Here is a 19,459-nt window from a genome sequence, read left to right as displayed (position 1 = left end):
AAATAAATATATAGTATATCTGTGGTGTTAACATTTAATGAGGGAATTCCTTGGATGTCCAGTGGTTAGGACACCAGGCTTCCACCGCAGGGGCCATGAGTTCCATCCCTGGGTTCGGAACTAAGATCCTGCCTGCCATATGGTATGACCAGAAAAGGGGAAAAAGGGGGAAAAAACGAGTGCAGTCAATAGGAAAACATCTAAAGGCTCCTGGAAGAGGGGGGCAGATAATAACAACAATAACAGAACCCCGCCAGCTCCTAACAGGCAGGAACTGTTCCTATTGACATCACGCTGCCTATGGACCATCTTGGTGGCACTGCTTAGTTTACAGGGTTCGTATCCTCTTTTCTGGAACGGGGAGTGAAAACCTGAACTTCCCTAAAGTTCTTTGGTGAAATTTGCCCAGAGAGGCCCAGGCTTTTTGGCAAAACATCTATCTGTCTGTGGTTAAGATTTTCTTCGGTTCTTATTATAACCAGACTCGGTTACGTTTCGAGAACTATGAGGCTTGGCTCTGATGAATAAGGCGACCAGCTATCCAACTCAGTGCCTTTTGAATCTTTCCTTCCTCACGTGTCCAAAGTCTCTCCTCCTCAAGGCTGACAGCCATGAATTTGACGAGAAGGAAAAGTGACCGAAGTCTTTTAATTTCAGCCCGTATCTCCTTTGTCAAAGTGTGATCGTTAAAGAGTTTTTAAAATATAGCGCTTTTGCAGATATTGAAGATGCATGACCTAAAGATTTACTTCACTGGTTTAGAAAGCATCAGCAAGATGGCCAAGGTAATTCACAGGACACCACTCTTGCCTTTTGAGATGTCCCACACTCTGTCTGTGGAATGAGTTTCTCTCTAAATAAATCTATTTCTTACCTATAAAAAAGTGGAGACTGATGTATATATAATCGATTAAAAGCAAAGCTGCTAAAATAGGCTCACAATTTTAGAGACCAAAGTAGTTACTGTCCTGCAGGGCAATCAATCCCCATGCCTCTGGGAGTTGTTCCCTACTGTGTGCTGTGCTTAGTCACTCAGTCGTGTCTGACTCTTTGTGACCCCATTAACTGTAGCCCACCAGGCTCCTCTGTCCATGGGATTCTCCAGGCAAAAATAACTGGAGTGGGTTGCCATGCCCTCCCCTAGGACATCTTCCCAACCCAAGGATCGAACCCAAGTCTCCCACATTGCAGGTGAATTCCTTCCTGTCTAAACCACCAAGAAAGCCCAAAATAACAATATTTAACTTATATTAAACCTAGGCCAATGGAAATTTTATGCTTAATATTAATGACTCTTAGACATGTCTATATTAGTTAGATCAACAAACAAACATTAAAACCAGGTATTTAATACTGATTATTTCCCAATTCACGTGAACCTGAAATTCATTTAGGTTAATTTCTCTTGTATTTAGAATTATTTGATTTGTAAGTGCTTGTTTTTCTTTAGGCCAATTAGATTAGAGCTCATTTACAAACCAATCCCAACAATATCCCAAAACAAAGACACACACTGAGACATACATATATCCAAATAGACCCAAGAGATGTTATAGTTTTGTTTTCCAAACTTATGAATCGGATATCACAATATAAAACTCTAATTGTAAATAACAGTTGGAAAAAAAATTTTTTTAAGTCTTCCTTCCCTTTTGTTTTGGTTTCAGGAATTAGAGATGGTCTAGATAAGTGATCCAGAGAGCTCTGGTCTAAAGGTATGCTGCTGCTGCTGCTAAGTCGCTTCAGTCATGTCCGACTCTGTTCGACCCCATAGACGGCAGCCCACCAGGCTCCCCCATCCCTGGGATTCTCCAGGCAAGAACACTGGAGTGGGATGCCATTTCCTTTTCCAATGCATGAAAGTGAAAAGTGAAAGTGAAGTCACTCAGTCGTGTCCGACTCTTAGCGACCCCATGGACTGCAGCCTACCAGGCTCCTCTGTCCATGGATTTTCCAGGCAAGAGTACTGGACTGGGGTGCCATTGCCTTCTCCGGGTCTAAAGGTATCAGATCAGATCAGATCAGTCGCTCAGTCATGTCCGACTCTTTTCGACCCCATGAATCCCAGCACGCCAGGCCTCCCTGTCCATCACCAACTCCCAGAGTTCACTCAGACTCACGTCCATCGAGTCAGTGATGCCATCCAGCCATCTCATCCTCTGTCGTCCCCTTCTCCTCCTGCCCCCAATCCCTCCCAGCATCAGAGTCTTTTACAATGAGTCAACTCTTTGCATGAGATGGCCAAAGTACTGGAGTTTCAGCTTTAGCATCATGCCTTCCAAAGAAATCCCAGGGCTGATCTCCTTCAGAATGGACTGGTTGGATCTCCTTGCAGTCCAAGGGACTCTCAAGAGTCTTCTCCAGCACCACAGTTCAAAAGCATCAATTCTTCAGTGCTCAGCTTTCTTCACAGTCCAACTCTCACATCCATACATGACCACAGGAGAAACCATAGCCTTGACTAGACAGATCTTTGTTGGCAAAGTAATGTCTCTGCTTTTGAATGTGCTATCTAGGTTGGTCATAACTTTCCTTCCAAGGAGTAAGCGTCTTTCAATTTCATGGCTGCAGTGACCATCAGCAGTGATTTTTGGAGCCCAGAAAAATAAAGTCTGACACTGTTTCCACTGTTTCCTCATCTATTTCCCATGAAGTGATGGGACCGGATGCCATGATCTTCATTTTCTGAATGTTGAGCTTTAAGCCAACTTTTTCACTCTCCTCTTTCATTTTCATCAAGAGGCTTTTTAGTTCCTCTTCACTTTCTGCCATAAGGGTGGTGTCATCTGCATATCTGAGGTTATTGATATTTCTCCTGGAAATCTTGATTCCAGCTTGTGTTTCTTCCAGTCCAGCATTTCTCATGATGTACTCTGCATATAAGTTATATAAGCAGGGTGACAATGTACAGCCTTGACATACTCCTTTTCCTATTTGGAACCAGTCTGTTTTTCCATGTCCAGTTCTAACTGTTGCTTCCTGACCTGCATACAGATTTCTCAAGAGGCAGATCAGGTAGTCTGGTATTCCCATCTCTTTCAGAATTTTCCACAGTTTATTGTGATCCACACAGTCAAAGGCTTTGGCATAGTCAATAAAGCAGAAATAGATGTTTTTCTGGAACTCTCTTGCTTTTTCGATGATCCAGCGGATGTTGGCAATTTGATCTCTGGTTCCTCTGCCTTTTCTAAAACCAGCTTGAACATCAGGAAGTTCACGGTTCACATATTGCTGAAGCCTGTCTTGGAGAATTTTGAGCATTGCTTTACTAGCATGTGAGATGAGTGCAATTGTGCGGTAGTTTGAGCATTCTTTGGCATTGCCTTTCTTTGGGATTGGAATGAAAACTGACCTTTTCCAGTCCTGTGGCCACTGCTGAGTTTTCCAAATTTGCTAGCGTATAGAGTGCAGCACTTTCACAGCATCATCTCTCAGGATTTGGAATAGCTCAACTGGAATTCCATCACCTCCACTAGCTTTGTTCGTAGTGATGCTTTCTAAGGCCCACTTGACTTCACATTCCAGGATGTCTGGCTCTAGGTCAGTGATCACACCATCGTGATTATCTGGGTCGTGAAGATCTTTTTTGTACAGTTCTTCTGTGTATTCTTGCCATCTCTTCTTAATATCTTCTGTTTCTGTTAGGTCCATACCATTTCTGTCCTTTATTGAGCTCATCTTTGCATGAAATGTTCCTTTGGTATCTCTGATTTTCTTGAAGAGATCCCTAGTCTTTCCCATTCTGTTGTTTTCCTCTATTTCTTTGCATTGATCGCTGAAGAAGGCTTTCTTATCTCTTCTTGCTATCCTTTGGAACTCTGCATTCAGATGCTTATATCTTTCTTTATAGGAGGAGGTATTTCCTCAGGGCAAGAATTCTTAAAGAGATAATCTTGTTCTCTACTGGACAAAATGTAATTTGTAAATTACTTTGGATGATTATATCCAGATATTTTGCACAGTATTTTCTTAAATTATCATCTGAATTCACTTTGACATTTTCTATACTAGTCTGTCTGGGCTGTGAAATCTTAATCTTTAACAAAGTTTAGTTCTTCATTTTTCCTTTTTTCCCCCCCTTTTGAATATCTGAAAGGTTAGCTGAAATACTTTGTCGCTTTTACATCCAAGATGCCTTAGATCTGGGTGCCTTCAGTGTTTTGCTGTGTTTACAACACCCCTGCCTGCAGTTCTTGCCTATTTCTGTGGTATAAATGCTCCAGCCATGGTGAATTTCAATCTAATAACATGGTGTGGTTGCAGGCACTGAAGACAAAGTGAGGAAGAGATTTCTAAGTCACTACTGCTCACTGGTATTTTCTGGTTCCAGGACGTTGTTGTAAGTATGATCCATGTTTTATGGACTATTTCATGGTGTTCAAGTTATTTGCCAGAAGTGTGAAATCATGGTCACTAGGTAACTATCTCTAAAGAGCCTAAGAGATTAGCCCATCCAATGGTTCTAAGATTAAAATACCTGAAACTGTAATATTCCTTGACGGTCCCTCAGGGGTTACACAAACTGAATTCAACTTTCTTTTTAAAAGTTGTATTTAAAAAAAATATGACAAAATGTACACATGCACATAAATGTAGCAGACATGTAAAGAAATATAGGGGACTGATGAACACTAAGTTTAGAATTCTTGTAACTTCTTTTTTTATTTTGTCTTTGTTTTTGGAAGTACAGTTGAGATACAATATTATATGTCACAGGTGTACGATATAATGATTCACTATTTTAAAGATTTTAATCCATTATAGTTATTAAGACATATTGGCTATATTCCCCGTGTTGTGCAATGTATCTTTGTAGCTCTGCTGCTGCTGCTGCTGCTAAGTCACTTCAGTCGTGTCCGACTCTGTTGGACCCCATAGACGGCAGCCCACCAGGCTCCCCCGTCCCTGGGATTCTCCAGGCAAGAACGCTGGAGTGGGTTGCCATTTCCTTCTCCAATGCATGAAAGTGAAAAGTGGAAGTGAAGTCACTCAGTCGTGCCCAACTCTTGGCGACCCCATGGACTATAGCCCACCAGGCTCCTCCGTCCATGGGATTTCCAGGCAAGAGTACTGGAGTGGGGTGCCATTGCCTTCTCTTTGTAGCTTATTTATACCTAATAGTTTGTGCCTCTGTATCCCTATGTTGCCCCTCCCTTCTTCCCTTTCCCCATTGGTAACCACTGCTGCTGCTGCTGCTAAGTCGCTTCAGTCATGTCCGACTCTGTGCTACCCTATAGACAGCAGCCCACCAGCCTCCCCCGTCCCTAGGATTCTTCAGGCAAGAACACTGGAGTGGGTTGCCATTTCCTTCTCCAATGCATGAAAGTGAAAAGTGAAAGTGAAGTCGCTCAGTCGTGTCCGACTCTCAGCGACCCCATGGACTGCAGCCTACCAAGTTCCTCCGTCCATGGGATTCTCCAGGCAAGAGTACTGGAGTGGGGTGCCATTGCTTTCTTCTTGGTGACCACTACCTTATTCTTTATATCTGTGAGTCTGTTTCTTTTTGTTATATTCACTAGTTTGTTTTAGGTTCTACATATAAGTAATATCATATAGTATTTGTCTTTCTCTGTCTAACTTACTTCACTAAGCACAATGCCCTCTAAGTTCATCTGTCTTCATCTTTCCATGTTGGTGCAGGTGGAAAATTTTCATTCTTTTTTGAAATGAGTGAGTAATATTCCATTATGTGTGTGTGTGTGTGTGTATCATATCTTTTTTATCCATTCATCTGTTGATAGACACACTGGTTGCTTCCATATCTTGGCAATTGTAAATAATGCTGCTATGAACACTGGAGTGCATATATATTTTTGAATTAGTGAGGATTGGGGGCAATATATATCCAGGAGTGGAACTGCTGGGTCATATGGTAGTTCTAATTTTAGCTTTTTGAAGACCCTTCATCTTGTACATTGTTGGTGAGAATATAAACTTGTGCAATCACAGCAGAATTCTGTTAACTTCTGAAAAGGAGACGAGGATGTGATGGAAGGAATGCTAGCAGGCAGTGAGGTGTATGGTCCCATCTTAAAGCTGTTAGCATCACTTAAATATTCAGTTCAATTCAGTCACTCAGTCGTGTCTGACTCTTTGCGACCCCATGAACTGCAGCATGCCAGGCCTGCCTGTCCATCACCAGCTCCTGCAGTTTACCCAAACTCATGTCCATTGAGTCAGTGATGCCATCGAACCATCTCATCCTCTGTTGTCCCCTTCTCCTCCTGCCTTCAGTCTTTCTCAGCATCAGGGTCTTTTCCAATGAGTCAGCTCTTTGCATGAGGTGGCCAAAGTATTGGAATTTCAGCTTCAACATCAGTCCTTCCAATGAACACTCAGGACTGATCTCCTTTACGATGGACTGGTTGGATCGCCTTGCAGGCCAAAGGACTCTCAAGAGTCTTCTCCAACACCACAGTTCAAAAGCATCAATTCTTCTGTGCTTAGCTTTCTTTATAGTCCAACTCCCACATCCGTGCCTGACTACTGGAAAAACCATAGCCTTGACTAGGTGGACCTTTGTTGGCAAAGTAATGTCTCTGCTTTTTAATTGCTGTCTAGGTTGGAGAAGGCAACGGCACCCCACTCCAGTACTCTTGCCTAGAAAATTCCACAGATGGAGGAGCCTAGTAGGCTGCAGTCCATGGGGTCGCTAAGAGTCAGACACGACTGAGCGACTTCACTTTCACTTTTCACTTTCATGCAATGGAGAAGGAAATGGCAACCCACTCCAGTGTTCTTGCCTGGAGAATCCCAGGGACGGGGGAGCCTGGTTGGCTGCCGTCTCTGGGGTCGCACAGAGTCAGACATGACTGAAGTGACTTAGCAGCAGCAGGTTGGTCATAACTTTCCTCCCAAGGAGTAAGCATCTTTCAGTTTCATGGCTGCAGTCACCATCTGCAGTTATTTTGGAGCCCCCCCAAAATAACATCAGCCACTGTTTCCACTGTTTCCCAATCTATTTCCCATGAAGTGATGGGACCGGATGCTATGATCTTCGTTTTCTGAATGTTGAGCTTTAAGCCAACTTTTTCACTCTCCTCTTTCACTTTCATCAAGAGGCTTTGTAGTTCCTCTTCACTTTCTACCATAAGGGTGGTGTCATCTGCATATCTGAGGTTATTGATATTTCTCCTGGCAATCTTGATTCCAGCTTGTACTTCTTCCAGCCCAGCGTTTCTCATGATGTACTCTGCATATAAGTTAAATAAGCAGGGTGACAATATACAGCCTTGACGTACTCCTTTTCCTATTTGGAACCAGTCTGTTGTTCCATGTCCAGTTCTAACTGTTGCTTCCTGACCTGCATACAGACCAATTGTTTTTCCAGCAGCAGGAAGCAAGGACACTAGAGATAAGGAAAATCACATCAAATGACGCCTGATTCTTCTTTCAAAAGCCTAACTAAGCAGGGTGACAATATACAGCCTTGATGTACTCCTTTCCCGATTTGGAACCAGTCTGTTGTTCCATGTCCAGTTCTAACTGTTTCTTCCTGACCTGCATACAGATTTCTCAGGAGGCAGGTAAGGTAGTCTGGTATTCCCATCTCTTTCAGAATTTTCCACAGTTTATTGTGATCCACACAAAAGGTTTGGCATAGTCAAATTGCACAATGAATAATAAAACACACCCACAAATACACTTTATATCAAGTGTCAAATGTTTAAAAACCACTCACCAATCAAATTGTACTGCCAGACTAACTTATTTTGTATGCTGCTGCTGCTGCTGCTGCTAAGTGGCTTCATTCGTGTCCAACTCTGTGTGACCACATAGACGGCAGCCCACTAGGCTCCCCCGTCCCTGGGATTTTCCAGGCAAGAATACTGGAGTGGGTTGCCATTTCCTTCTCCAATGAATGAAAGTGAAAAGTGAAAGTGAAGTCGCTCAGTTGTGTCCAACTCTTATCGACCCCATGGACTGCAGCCTACCAGGTTCCTCCGTCCACAGGATTTTCCAGGCAAGAGTACTGGAGTGGGGTGCTATTGCCTTCTCTCTTTGTATAAGTGATAGAATAAAGCTTTCCCACCCTCTCTGCTTAATTAACTGTTTTCCAGTGTTTCATGGTGAGCTGTTCCAAACCATTGTCACTAAGAATCTCATTTATTTTATTTTACAAAATGAGGCAATGGAACGCACTTCCACATTTTAAAAAGATTTCAAACTTGATACACATTGCAGGTGTAGTACAAAGAATACTTGTATGCCATTTATTTACCCAGATTAATACATTTTTAACATATTCCCACATCAGTTTTCATTCTGTCTGTCTTACGCACACTCACATACACACACACACACTTGCACTTCTTTTTCTAGGTGATTTGAGAGTCAGTGTGCTACTTAACACATCAGTGTGTACTTGAGAACAAGGTAGTTCTCATGTCACCACAGTGCAGTTGTCAAATGCAGGACACCTAATGTTGATCCAGTACTTTAACCTCTAGCCCATATTCTGGTTTCACCAGTTAACCCTGGAATGCTACTTAGAGCCATTTTCTTTTTTATTCTTTAGATTCAGATCCAGTCCAGGACCATGCATTGCATTTAAATCTGTACTTTCTCCCTCGACCTGAAATGGGTCTTCAGCCTTTCTCTTTAAGACCCTGACATTTCTGAGGGCTCAGGCTGGTTTTTGCAAGCTCCCCTCAGTTTGCTGTGTCCGGTGTGCCTGACAGGGAGATTCGGGTCACATGCTCTTGGCCCCCTAAAGGATGCTGTGTCCTCCTTGGTGTCCAGTCTCAGGATGCGCGGGTGACTGTGGCCATGTCCTCCGGTGGGAGGTTTTTAAGAGCCATGATTTGACTAAAAATGAAGGATGAATGAAGCACAGGGATTGTTTAGACTTTTCAGAGGGATGAGTCCCTAGTTGCTCTGAAAAAGTCATCTAGCTGATGAGCCGGTCTGCTTTTTCAGCTGTGATGCACTTCTGTGCCCCAGGAAAGGGCCTCCCCTGGGTAGCAGGGGCTGCAAAACCATCAAGTCCACGTGTCTGGCGTGGCCCCTGACCCCGGGCGTGAAGGCTGCCGGGATGGCCGACGACCGTGGCTGTCCCTCCTGTTTGATGATGTGGTATTTGTGATTCGTGGCTTTTCTGAGATTCCCTTTTCCCCATATTTTGAAGACAGTCTTTCTCTTGAGCCAAGGCTGGGCCGCGATCAAGCACTGCCCGACCCAGGTTGGGACGGCGGCCTCTCGGAGAAAAACAGGAAATTAGAACTTATGCACTTGCCACGTATGGGCTAAATGATGCCTTTCTCAGTGGTTCCATGTGGCTTGAATAACAGGGTAATTTTCCTTCCCAGAGTAAAATACCCAACCTAATTAAGATGTATTTTACTGGAGAACATTTTATTTCAGTGAATTATTTCAGGTCCAGCCCTGCTGTAAGCAGTTTCACAGATTCACTCATGAAACTCATTCCACAGGTTTCTACTGGGCAGGAAGCACGTGGTGTCGGCGGGGCAGGCGTGATGCTGGGTCCATGTGTGGTGGGGGTGTGGGCACTTTCTGAACCTTGGACCATAGCCCAGCTTTGCCCTACAGAAGCTCAGGGCCTGTGGGCAATAAGTAGAAATATGGCCTCATAATGTCACGAGAGGCTGTTGGAGGGTCGAGACCCCCAGGAAAGAGGAGGCCCTGCACTGGGGGACCCTGGAAGGTCACACAAAAGAGGTGCTTCGAGAATCAAGTCTGGAGGAACAGAAAGTGTTTGCCAGGTGGTGAAGGGGGCAGGTTTAGAGAGAGGGTCTGTTGCAGAGATTCAGGGTTGTGGCAGATGAGGGTGGGCTCGTGGGGGAGCTGGAAATGGGAATGAAAGTTTGCGTGAAACTGGAGGAGACCTGGGGTGTCTGCTATAGTGGGTGGGTAAGGGGACTTCATGTCCTAAGTGCCAGGGCGGCCTGATTAGATTCTCTGTGATGGAGCAGAGTTTCCAAACGTGAAGGAAGAGTTTCGGGAAAGAAGGCCCTCACTTCCCCTTCTGAGAGGGTGTGAAGCCTGAGGTCCCCCAGCCAGTCCACCACCTGTCACTCTGAGGACAGGTGTGCTGACCCCAGAAGGGTAGAATCAGGAGACAGAAGAAAGCCAGGGAAGTGGGGCCCTGCTAAAATCATGGAGCCACTGGCTTGGCCCTCCAGGTCACCTAATCACTTTCATTGCTCAGTTGTTTTTTAAGTTCTGATTTTGAAATACTTCCAAACTTCCAGAAATTTGCAAGAGTAGTTCAGAGAACCCTTATTTTCCATTTATGCTGATTTGCCAATTTGTTCCACTTTGTCCCCTGCGGTTGGATCCTCTCTGGGCCCGGTGAGAGCAGTGGACATCACACCCCTTGAGCATGTGCTTTTCCAAATGTTCTTCAGAACAGGGACCTTCTCTCACATCCCCACAGTCCTGTCATCTAGGACTGCAGCTTAATCTTTTTTTTTTTTTTCATTGTGAGGAAGTCTTTTTAAGAAAAAGTCTTAGTTAACAAAGGTGGTGCTGTGGTAAAGGATCCACCTGCCAAAGCAGGAGATGCAAGTTCAATCCTTGAATCAGTAAAATCCCCTGAATTAGAAAATGGCAACCCACTCGAGTACTCTTGCCTGGAAAATCCCATGGACAGAGGAGCCTGGTGGGCTACAGACCATAGGATCACAAAGAATCAGACATGACCGAACACAGCACACATACTATAACAAAAGATTTTAACAAGTTTCACTTAGCAAAATACATCCAAAAAGAAGTCACAGTACAAAGAAAGTGGTAAGACAAGGCCTCACCAGTTCCTACAGTATTAGTAATGTGTCTCAATTTTCAAAACTAACTTTTAAAAAGCTTAAAATTAACCTAAAAGATTTTAAATGAAAATAAACTAGAATGAGCAAATGTAAGACATGTCCTCTTTGATTTACAGGTATGATATAGTAGTTTAAGCCACAGATACCAATTTTAATCAGTTTTCCCAGTAACACCCCCTAAGTGTGTGTGTGTGTGTGTGTGTGTGCACGCGTGCATGCATGCTCAGTTGTGTCTGACTCTCTGAGACCCGATGGACTGTAGCCTGCCAGGATCATCTGTCCATGGGATTTCCCAGGCAAGAATACTGGAGTGGGTTGCCATTTCCTCCTCCAGGGGATCTTCCCAACCCAGGGATCAAATCTGTGTCTCCTGCATTGACAACCGGATTCTTCTGCCTCTGAGCCCCCTGGTAAGCCCAGGACCCTCTGTAGCATGTTTCTTTCTCTGAGTCCAGTATTGTGAGTTTTGGGAGCATTGGATCTCTTTAATCTCTTTTAATCTGGAACGATTCCTGTTTTTCCTTGTCTTTCATGACATCAATATTTTTGCAAAATCCAGGCAAGTTTTTTTGTTGACTGTCCCTTAGGTGGAGCATATGTGGTCCTTATGACAAGTTTCAGATCCCCCGCCTTCTGTTGGGAAGCACTTTAACTGATGTTGTGTTCATCTCGGGCCTGGAGGAACATGGCATCTCTCTGGCCTCAGTGAGGTATTCATCTCACTCACCTGGTCCTGGCATTGTCTGGTTTTTCCACTGTTTGATTACTATCATTCCTCTTGCAATTAATCAGCCGTCTATAAGGAGACATGACTGTTTCTTCTTAAGCCAATTAGAATTGGGTTTTCTGTTACTTACAACATAAAAGCCCCTCACTGATCCAAGGGCCTATTTATAATGTGGGATTAATTGCTCATTACCGTGGGGGAAACAAGCAAGTGATTATGATGAGAAAAATCAGAGGAGTTTCTTAAAAGCTCTAATTGTGGTCACATGGGAGCAGAGCTGGACCACAGTATGTGGGTATCCTGAGAGGACTTATCATCCAGTGTGCTTCTTAATCTTTGAATTTATTTTGCAAGTGAAGGACGCCCCCCAAAAAAAGATTCTCTGGTAGGAAAAATTATATCCTCAGTTCAAAATAGATTGATCATTTGTTGCATTGAGTAATGTAACATTTTAACTCATTTTCAAGTAAGTCAAATTTTTGCAACAGTTTGCAGTAGAGGTCTGTTGTTTCCATTTTTACCTGGAGAGTGTAAATTATGCTCACAAAGAGTAGTGGTTATTTACAGGGTCAGAGAAATTTTATTCAAAATATGTTTGTGGATTTTATGTTGGCAAAGGTGTTTCCCTTAATTGTGAATTCAGTACCAAGTGAGCAGCATTCCTAGGAGAAATAGGGAACCAGACTCTGAGACAAGGATTCTTGTAGAAGTTGTTGTCTGGGAGGTGATCTCAGGAAAGTGGGGCTGGACACAGGGAAGGGGGAGCAGCCATTAAAGTGTGTGTGTGTATGTGTGTGTGTGTGTGTGTGTGTGTGTGTGTGACTGTGATTGTCTTGGTTTGGCTGCCCCCAAAAGCAGACCCTAAGATAAGGATTCAGGTGCAGATTGCAAGGAAGGGTTTTATAAGGACCAAACTTTAATATCTCAGAGACATCACAATGCGTTACTGTGGGTGTCACAAACGCTTCTGTCCATGCCACCAGAGCTATAACTCTGAAAGTTATAGCAATGACCTCTCTGGATACATAAAAGCAGCATTTTGCAGCATGTCACAGAGTACAAATAAGGAGCCACTGAACAGAGCGGAAACAGGCAGTGACCAAACGTCCTAGCAGGAGGGCAGGGAAGGTCCAGAGTCAGAGAGGCTCAGGCATGAGTTTGGGGTGATTATTATTACAACTGGTCAGAGGAAACCAAAGTTCAGATCTCCCATGGCTGCAGTGGAAATTCACAGCAAAGAGAATCTTTGGTCACTTGTCACCAGGAGGTCGAGCAAGAAGGGAGAGCTGAAGCTTAGGCAGCGAGGTCGCTAAGGCAGCGACCCAGACCCCAGCTGACATCTCTGCACCAGCTCTGAGCCCGTCGTGAGGAGGGGGAGGGAAAAGGCTGTGTGATCAAGCCAGCTCCCTGGGGGCGACTGGAGCCTCATCTCACGAGGACCTTGGGAGACAGCACAGGACAGCACCTGAGAGCTTTCCCACCTGGGTGGTCAGGGAGCCGGGAGTCACGTACCTTCAGTATCTCACCTGCCCACGGCTACCAGCTTCGGACTCATCAACTTGCTGGCCCAGGTTTGCTGTGTGACCGGAGGTGACAGTGTGCAAATGTCAGGTGTGAAAACACCATGACGAGGGGGCTGCCGATCAGCAATGTTCTCAGTGTCTAGTATTGTGGGAGCTCCATTCCAGAAGGGACAGGGCCAGTCTGCACACACATCACTACTGAAAACAGATGGGAAAAGGGCCCTGAGTACTCATCCAGGGACTGTGGACGTTAGATTCCTAAAAGCAGGTTTCTGCCTGTGCATCGCAGCAACAGGAAGCGGGAGGCTGGAAAGGACCAATCCCTCTGAGAATGGAGGGGAGCAGACAGACAGTGGGGACCACAGACAGCAGCGAGATGCTGAAACCATTAAGGGTGCTGCAGTCCAGGTCTGAGTGCACACGGAGGACGGGGGGGAAGATGACAGAGGTTTGGATGAAAGACCCTGCAGCACTGGGAGTGATTGATGGGCAGAGTGAAGCAGAGATTCAAGCCTGGTGCTGTCATTAAGAGAGGGGAGCCTGGACTTCAGGGGAAAGGAATGTTGAGTGGAAAGACAGCATTTCAGAGACAGAGAGCAAAAAGGAGTGCTTCTTTCTGTACTTTTTTGTAGACAGATCTTTCTGAGTTCAGCAAAGGGAGTGGGGAGGTAGGGAATAGGACCCCACAAACACTTTGTGGTTTGATTTTGATTTGTTTTTGTTCCCCCTAAGTTGGAAGCAGAGAAAACAAAGAGCTGTGATCCAGAAATCACACACGAGCCTGCCAGCTGAATGATTTGACTTCTGTCCGCTCCTTTTGTGCACCTTAGTGGAATCATAGCGGAATTGAAAATAATCAAAATCAGGGAGCAGGAAGGAAAAGGAAGCACTAGAACTCTGAGAACAGAGTCCGTGATGAAGCCTTGGTTAAAACAGTAGCTTTGGGCTGCGGGGGAGCCTTGTGTATATAGATGGAGCCCCTGATGCCCTAGCAGGCAGGTGAGATGAGGATATGTGGGTCAAATTCTTTGTCAATAAAAATACCACAGACAGGTTAGGGCCCTGTTCCAATAGTAGCTTTGTCATAGCGAGACCCCCGGCCCCAGTTTAATGGCAGCCCACTCCAGTACTCTTGCCTGGAAAATCCCATGGACGGAGGAGCCTGGTAGGCTGCAGTCCATGGGGTCGCTGGGAGTCCATGGGATTTTCCTGGCAAGAGTACTGGAGTGGGGTGCCATCGCCTTCTCCATACAGGAGGGTATAATTGTCAATCCACAGATAATTTGTGAATTTATTCCTCCCCCACTTCCTCTTTGATAACCATAAGCTTGTTTTCTATGTTTGTGAGTCTGTTTGTTTTATAAATAAGTTCATTGTATCATATTTTAGATTTTATGTATAAAGGATATCATATGATATTTGTCTTTCTCTGGCTTACTTCACTTAGTGTGAAGATCTGATGATGTAAGATGATCAACATCCATGTTACTGCAAGTGGCATTATTTCATTCTTTTTTGTGGCTGAGTAGTATTCCATTGGGAGCAGGCAATGGCACCCCACTCCAGTACTGTTGCCTGGAAAAGCCCATGGACAGAGGAGCCTGGTGGGCTGCAGTCCATGGGGTCGCTAGGAGTCGGACACGACTGAGCGACTTCACTTTCACTTTTCACTTTCATGCATTGGAGAAGGAAATGGCAACCCACTCCAGTGTTCGTGCCTGGAGAATTCCAGGGATGGAGGAGCCTGGTAGGCTGCTGTCTATGGGGTCGAGCAGAGTCGGACACGACTGCAGTGACTTAGCAGCAGCAGCAGTATTCCATTGTATTAATATCTATAGCTTATCTTATTGATTCCTCTGTTGATGAACATTTAAGTTTCTTCCAAGTCTTGGCTTTTGTAAATAGTACTGCAATGAACATTGGGGTGCATGTATTTTTTAAAATTAGAGAGTTTTTGTCTTTTCCAGATATATGTCCAGGAGTGGGATTACTGGGTCATATGGTAACTGTATTTTCAGTTTTTAAGGAACCTCCACACTGTTGCTCACAGTGGCTGCACCAATTTACATTCCCACCAGCAGTGTCGGAGGATGACAGCTCGCTGTGACAGAGAAGCAAGACACCCACACTTTAGGCAAAATGTCCTGGTTTGAGTTACCAGGTGTAGGGGACATTGTTCAGTCCTTCCCGTCTCCTTTGGGTACTGAGTGTTTCCATGCACACTGGCCTGATTTCCAACTGCCAGCTTTGCCCGAGGGCTCTCTTTGGCTCTGACAGTCCACTTTACCCACAACAGGGGTATATGGGAGCAGCTGGTGACCCAAGGCCCCTTAGGGGCAGCTTCCCACAGTTACCTGGGGGGAGTTGAACAAATATCCCAGCTCCCTGGCCCCTCAGTTGGGACCCAAGGCCAGTCTACGCCAGCTTTCAGAGCTTCCAGCCCTGGAGGGCTGCAGTCCACTCGCCCCTGGCTGCTTGCTTGACGCTGCACTTTGTACTGGCTGCCCTTTCTCCCCTGTGTCACACCCTCTCCTTGACCAGTGATTCATGAAGGCACCTCTAATAAACCACTTGGACATGAATTCTTGACTGAGGGTCTCTGGAGACAGTTTACTCAATGTGTTAAAAAAAAGTGTGTTACGTCATCTATTGTATCTTCAGTGTGGACTCCATCTAGGTGCCGCCAGGTTATAAACCTTCAGTTAAAATGAACCACCAGCGTAGACCCTTTGGGGGCTTCCTAGGTGGCAAAGTGGTAAAGAACATGCCTGCTAGTGCAGAAGATGGTGCAAGAGACATGGTTTCCATCCCTGGCTCAGGAAGATCCCCTGGAGAAGGAAATGGCAACCCACTCCAGTGTTCTCCCCTGGGAAATCCCACGGACAGAGGAGTCTGGCGGGCCACAGTCCATGGGGTCACAAAGAGTCAGACACGGCTGGACACACGTGCGCACGCACGCGTGCACACACACACACACACGCGCGCACGTGCACACCATTGTGGCCAGAGCACTTCGGGAAGGAGAGCTCTAAACTCAGGTGCTCACATGTAGACGGTAAACCTGTGTGACTTCCTTCCATGGTGTCCTCTGGGCTCAGGGCCGATGCAGCTTATGGGGCTTCTTCACTTACATGTGGTCATTGCACACGTGTGTCGTCTGTGACCACCAACTACGTGGCGCTTTTCAAGTGAGGAGCTTAAAAGACGCATGCTTCTGAGAATGACCTTAGGGGCTACCCCTCTCCCTTCCTAGCCCTATTCCAGGCAGCAGCCCCAAGGCCCGAGGAGTGTCACTCAGAAGGGACAGGGAGAAGGAGGCGGGCAGTAACTCTTGGATGGCCCAAGGGGTCAGATGAGGGCAGTGGGTGGGGGGAGAGGGGGCAGTTTCCCATCAGTGGGGAGGAGGAGTTTGTAACAGCCAAGCTGCCCGCCTGTGTCCAGGGCACATTCACTGCCCTTGGTGGAGGTGTCCACGCCTGCTTTGTAGGCATCAACAAAGCTTCTGCAGGGTCTCGGTGAGACCCGCTGTTTTCCAAGAGGAAGGACCTCCCCTGGAATTGGTTACAGGACAACCCTGTGAGTGGCTGAAATGCACAGTCTCACTGTGAACACCTTCCTAAAAAAAGAAGAAAGATTATTTTTATTCTCCTCTGTTACTCTTGTGAAAGTCAAGACACAGAGCATTGTTTCTAATTCTCTTTAAAAACAGTTACCAAGAGCCTGGGAATACAGTTCTTCTCTTCTGGTTTCTTACTTCCTGTAAATTAGTTTCTCTTTTCAACAAAAGATGTTTATGATCTTCAAAATGCTTTAAAGAGTTTGACGACTAAGAGGAAAAAAATCAGTGCTGGGCAGGGAGACAAGATGTTCAAAGAACAAATTTTAAATTTAAATAACTTGAATCGTCCAGCCAGGGGCTGGAATAGAGATTTTTCTATCCAACTTGTAAAATCCTTGGTCATACAAAGATAATTATGGAAATATTCAGAGACCTTCCCTGGACCCAGACGCAGACCCGCCCCACTGGCTCTTACCTCTTAGTAAAGACAAAAAATATTCACAAGAGGGAGGACCTGCCGTCATTGGAGCCACTCAAGCAAGGAACCAGGCAGAAAGGTGACATGCCTGTCCCAGGACTGGCCTCGACCTGACAGGTCCCCCGGGGGGTGAGTCACTTTCTTCTACTTCAGTTCGTTTGGCTGTAAAATGATTATAATAATGAGAGCTTGTTTACCAAGAGCCGAAGTCCACTTTGCCTCGCTTCATTCAGCTGTTAGAAGGAAGAAGGAAGACAGGAGTGATTAGAAAGCTTTCAGAGCCGACTTGCACAGCAGCAGGAGATGAGAAACCCATGACTCCAAGAAGCTGAGTCTTTTAAACCAGACTTGTGAGTGGAGGTCGCCAGAGTCTGTATTACTGCTGCCGCTTTTGGGGTTCAAACTTGTACCTGAAACGAACAGAATAGAATGGTAGAGGCTGGCTAAATAAATCAGGGTGGGGGGAGGGGGTGGCTGGGGTCCGTCTCAGATGCAGCCTCTCTTGCCAAGATCTGGCAAGCTGGAATTTTAAGCAACAGCTGGAAACTTGCCAGTGACTTGGCTCCGTGGCTTGGTGAACTGGAGCCCAAGTGCCGGGTGTTCTAGCCCTGTCGGCCAGCCCTGCAGCCCAAGGTCAGGTGGTGGTAGCCCAGCGCCGTCCTCAGCGGCTCCCAGTGGAAGGGGCTGGAAGGCCGGCCGGGAGCGGTCCTGCTCAGCACGGTCCACACCACCTGGAGCCCGGTCGGACGGCGCAGTGAGTCCTGGACACTGAAATCCCAGGACAGACTTCACCTCGGCACTCGCTCTTGGGGCCACATGGAAGCCATCGCCAGGCTTCCTCCAAAGTGGCTGAGCCTGGCATAGGGGAAGAGTTGGGAATACTCGCTTCCTGCCTTTGTCCTGTAGTTGGACCACAGCGCCGGCTCTGTTTACATTCTTTCAGTGCTGTTACTGAAAGGGCTTGGCCGTGTCCTTCCAAAGTGTTCGCAGTGTCCTTCGGTCCCATTCGGGTTTCTCTCTCTCTCTCTCTTTTTTGCTGGCGTTCAGCTAGCATCTGGAAAGATCCACTGGACACGCTGGGCTCCTTTTTGGAGACTCTGCTCCACTGTTCAGGGAAACCAGGAAAGGAGCAAGCTTCCACCGTGTAAGTCTGGAGGAATCTGACAGCCTCTCTAACTACCGTTCCTTTTCTGTTTGTTGGTTCAGTCTGTTTGTGTACTGGGGTGGTTTTAGGATGAGATTGTTGGTGTAACTCCAGGATAGGTGAGGGATCAGGTGAGAACCACAAGTGGAAAGAAAGTCTCCTTATCAATTGTATTAGATTTCTGTCCATGTTGAGTTGGGGTGTCAGAGACTATGGTTTGGGAAGGAAACTACTGCTCCAGTAGGAAAGACCTGACACCCAAACTTCTTCCCGACCCATGAGAGCTTTATTTAAGAATTCGAATAATGTGGATTTCATTCTCTGCAAAGGACCTGCTGTGGCCCTTGGCAGCCTGTCTTTGTCACCTGCTCTCATAGCCTTTTGAAGAAGCAGAGATGGAATCTGCATCCTTTGGAAGAAATGTGATGCATCTGCCAATTCCACACAGAATCCAGGCTGGTCGTTTCCTTGAGAACCACTTGAGGTAGACGTGTTCACGTTCAGTTTTCAGGAAGCTAAGTAAGCTAGTAAACTTGAGGAATCCAGACTTCTCAGTGGTTATAGGCAGTATCCCCTGCCTGTCCTGGCTCATCAGAAAGGGTTTGTATACGGAAAACTTCTGAACAGAACAAAGAGACTTAGGTCTGGATGAGGAATGAAGTCTTGGCTCTCAACGTGCCATTCCTTCACTGCTGTGCAATGTCAAATTTCTTGCCGAGAAAGCATCTGGAAGGAAAAGAATTACAGGCATTAGGCTTGGATTCAAGTGTACTTTTTAATTTGTGTGCTTCTTGGTTGAAACAGTTAATCATTTGCCCCTCAAGGTTCCACTGTGGTTGTGGTTCTGCTCCGTGCTCTGAAGACAGCACTGTGTTTTCCTTTTGGGAGCACTCCAGCCCCTGGACTTTGCTAATTAAGTGATGAACTTCAAAGGGCCTGGAACTGGGGCTCCGTGCAGCAGCTGAGCCTGTGAATGTGAATCTCAGAGTCAACAGAATTGCCATGGACAACTCACCAGTCTTCTCAGGAGGCTTTTGGAAGGTTGACCTTCATCCCATTGGGATTCCGAGTGGAAAGAATCGGAGGGAAGACAGCTCTGAACCTTTAAAGGGACGGAGCCACAGAGACATAACTGAAATAGGTGACAGCTCCAGAAGGAAGGGCGGGTCCATGTTGTGTTCTCATTTTCTGAGATGGAAACCACCGGTCATTGCAGCCCCCTGCGGATGTGAAGGAGTGGC

The 19,459-nt window shown here is 45.9% G+C and overlaps 1 protein-coding gene and 1 long non-coding RNA gene across 26 annotated transcripts in view; one reads left to right on the top strand and one right to left on the bottom strand.

The window, feature by feature from the left end:
* RIN2 (Ras and Rab interactor 2) overlaps nt 1-19,459 on the top strand; it is a 208,669-nt gene that overhangs the window by 81,201 nt on the left and 108,009 nt on the right. For 2 of the 25 annotated variants that reach the window (XM_086333729.1, XM_086333720.1), the window contains exon 1: nt 16,998-17,203. The exons of 17 other annotated variants lie outside the window; for them this stretch is intronic. The gene's annotated coding sequence lies outside the window, so the exon portion shown is untranslated. Of the gene's footprint in view, nt 1-16,997; nt 17,204-17,285; nt 17,425-17,737; nt 18,219-19,459 lie in introns of those variants that run through there. 6 more of the 25 variants (XM_086333726.1, XM_086333718.1, XM_086333731.1 and 3 more) reach the window with 5 other exon arrangements.
* Nucleotides 16,908-19,371, bottom strand: LOC147360877 (uncharacterized). Its single transcript, XR_015139459.1, has 2 exons — nt 19,234-19,371; nt 16,908-18,944 (listed from the first exon to the last, which is right to left on the bottom strand). It is a non-coding gene; the product is annotated as an uncharacterized LOC147360877 (long non-coding RNA).

The sequence above is a fragment of the Bos grunniens genome, chromosome 13 (assembly GCF_055505025.1).
Source record: "Bos grunniens cultivar Pamir isolate PY7600 chromosome 13, Bosgru_T2T1.0, whole genome shotgun sequence".
Taxonomy (NCBI): Eukaryota; Metazoa; Chordata; class Mammalia; order Artiodactyla; family Bovidae; genus Bos; species Bos grunniens.
The sequence above is the reverse complement of the archived record's forward strand: the minus strand, read 5'-3'. Positions and strand labels throughout refer to the sequence as shown.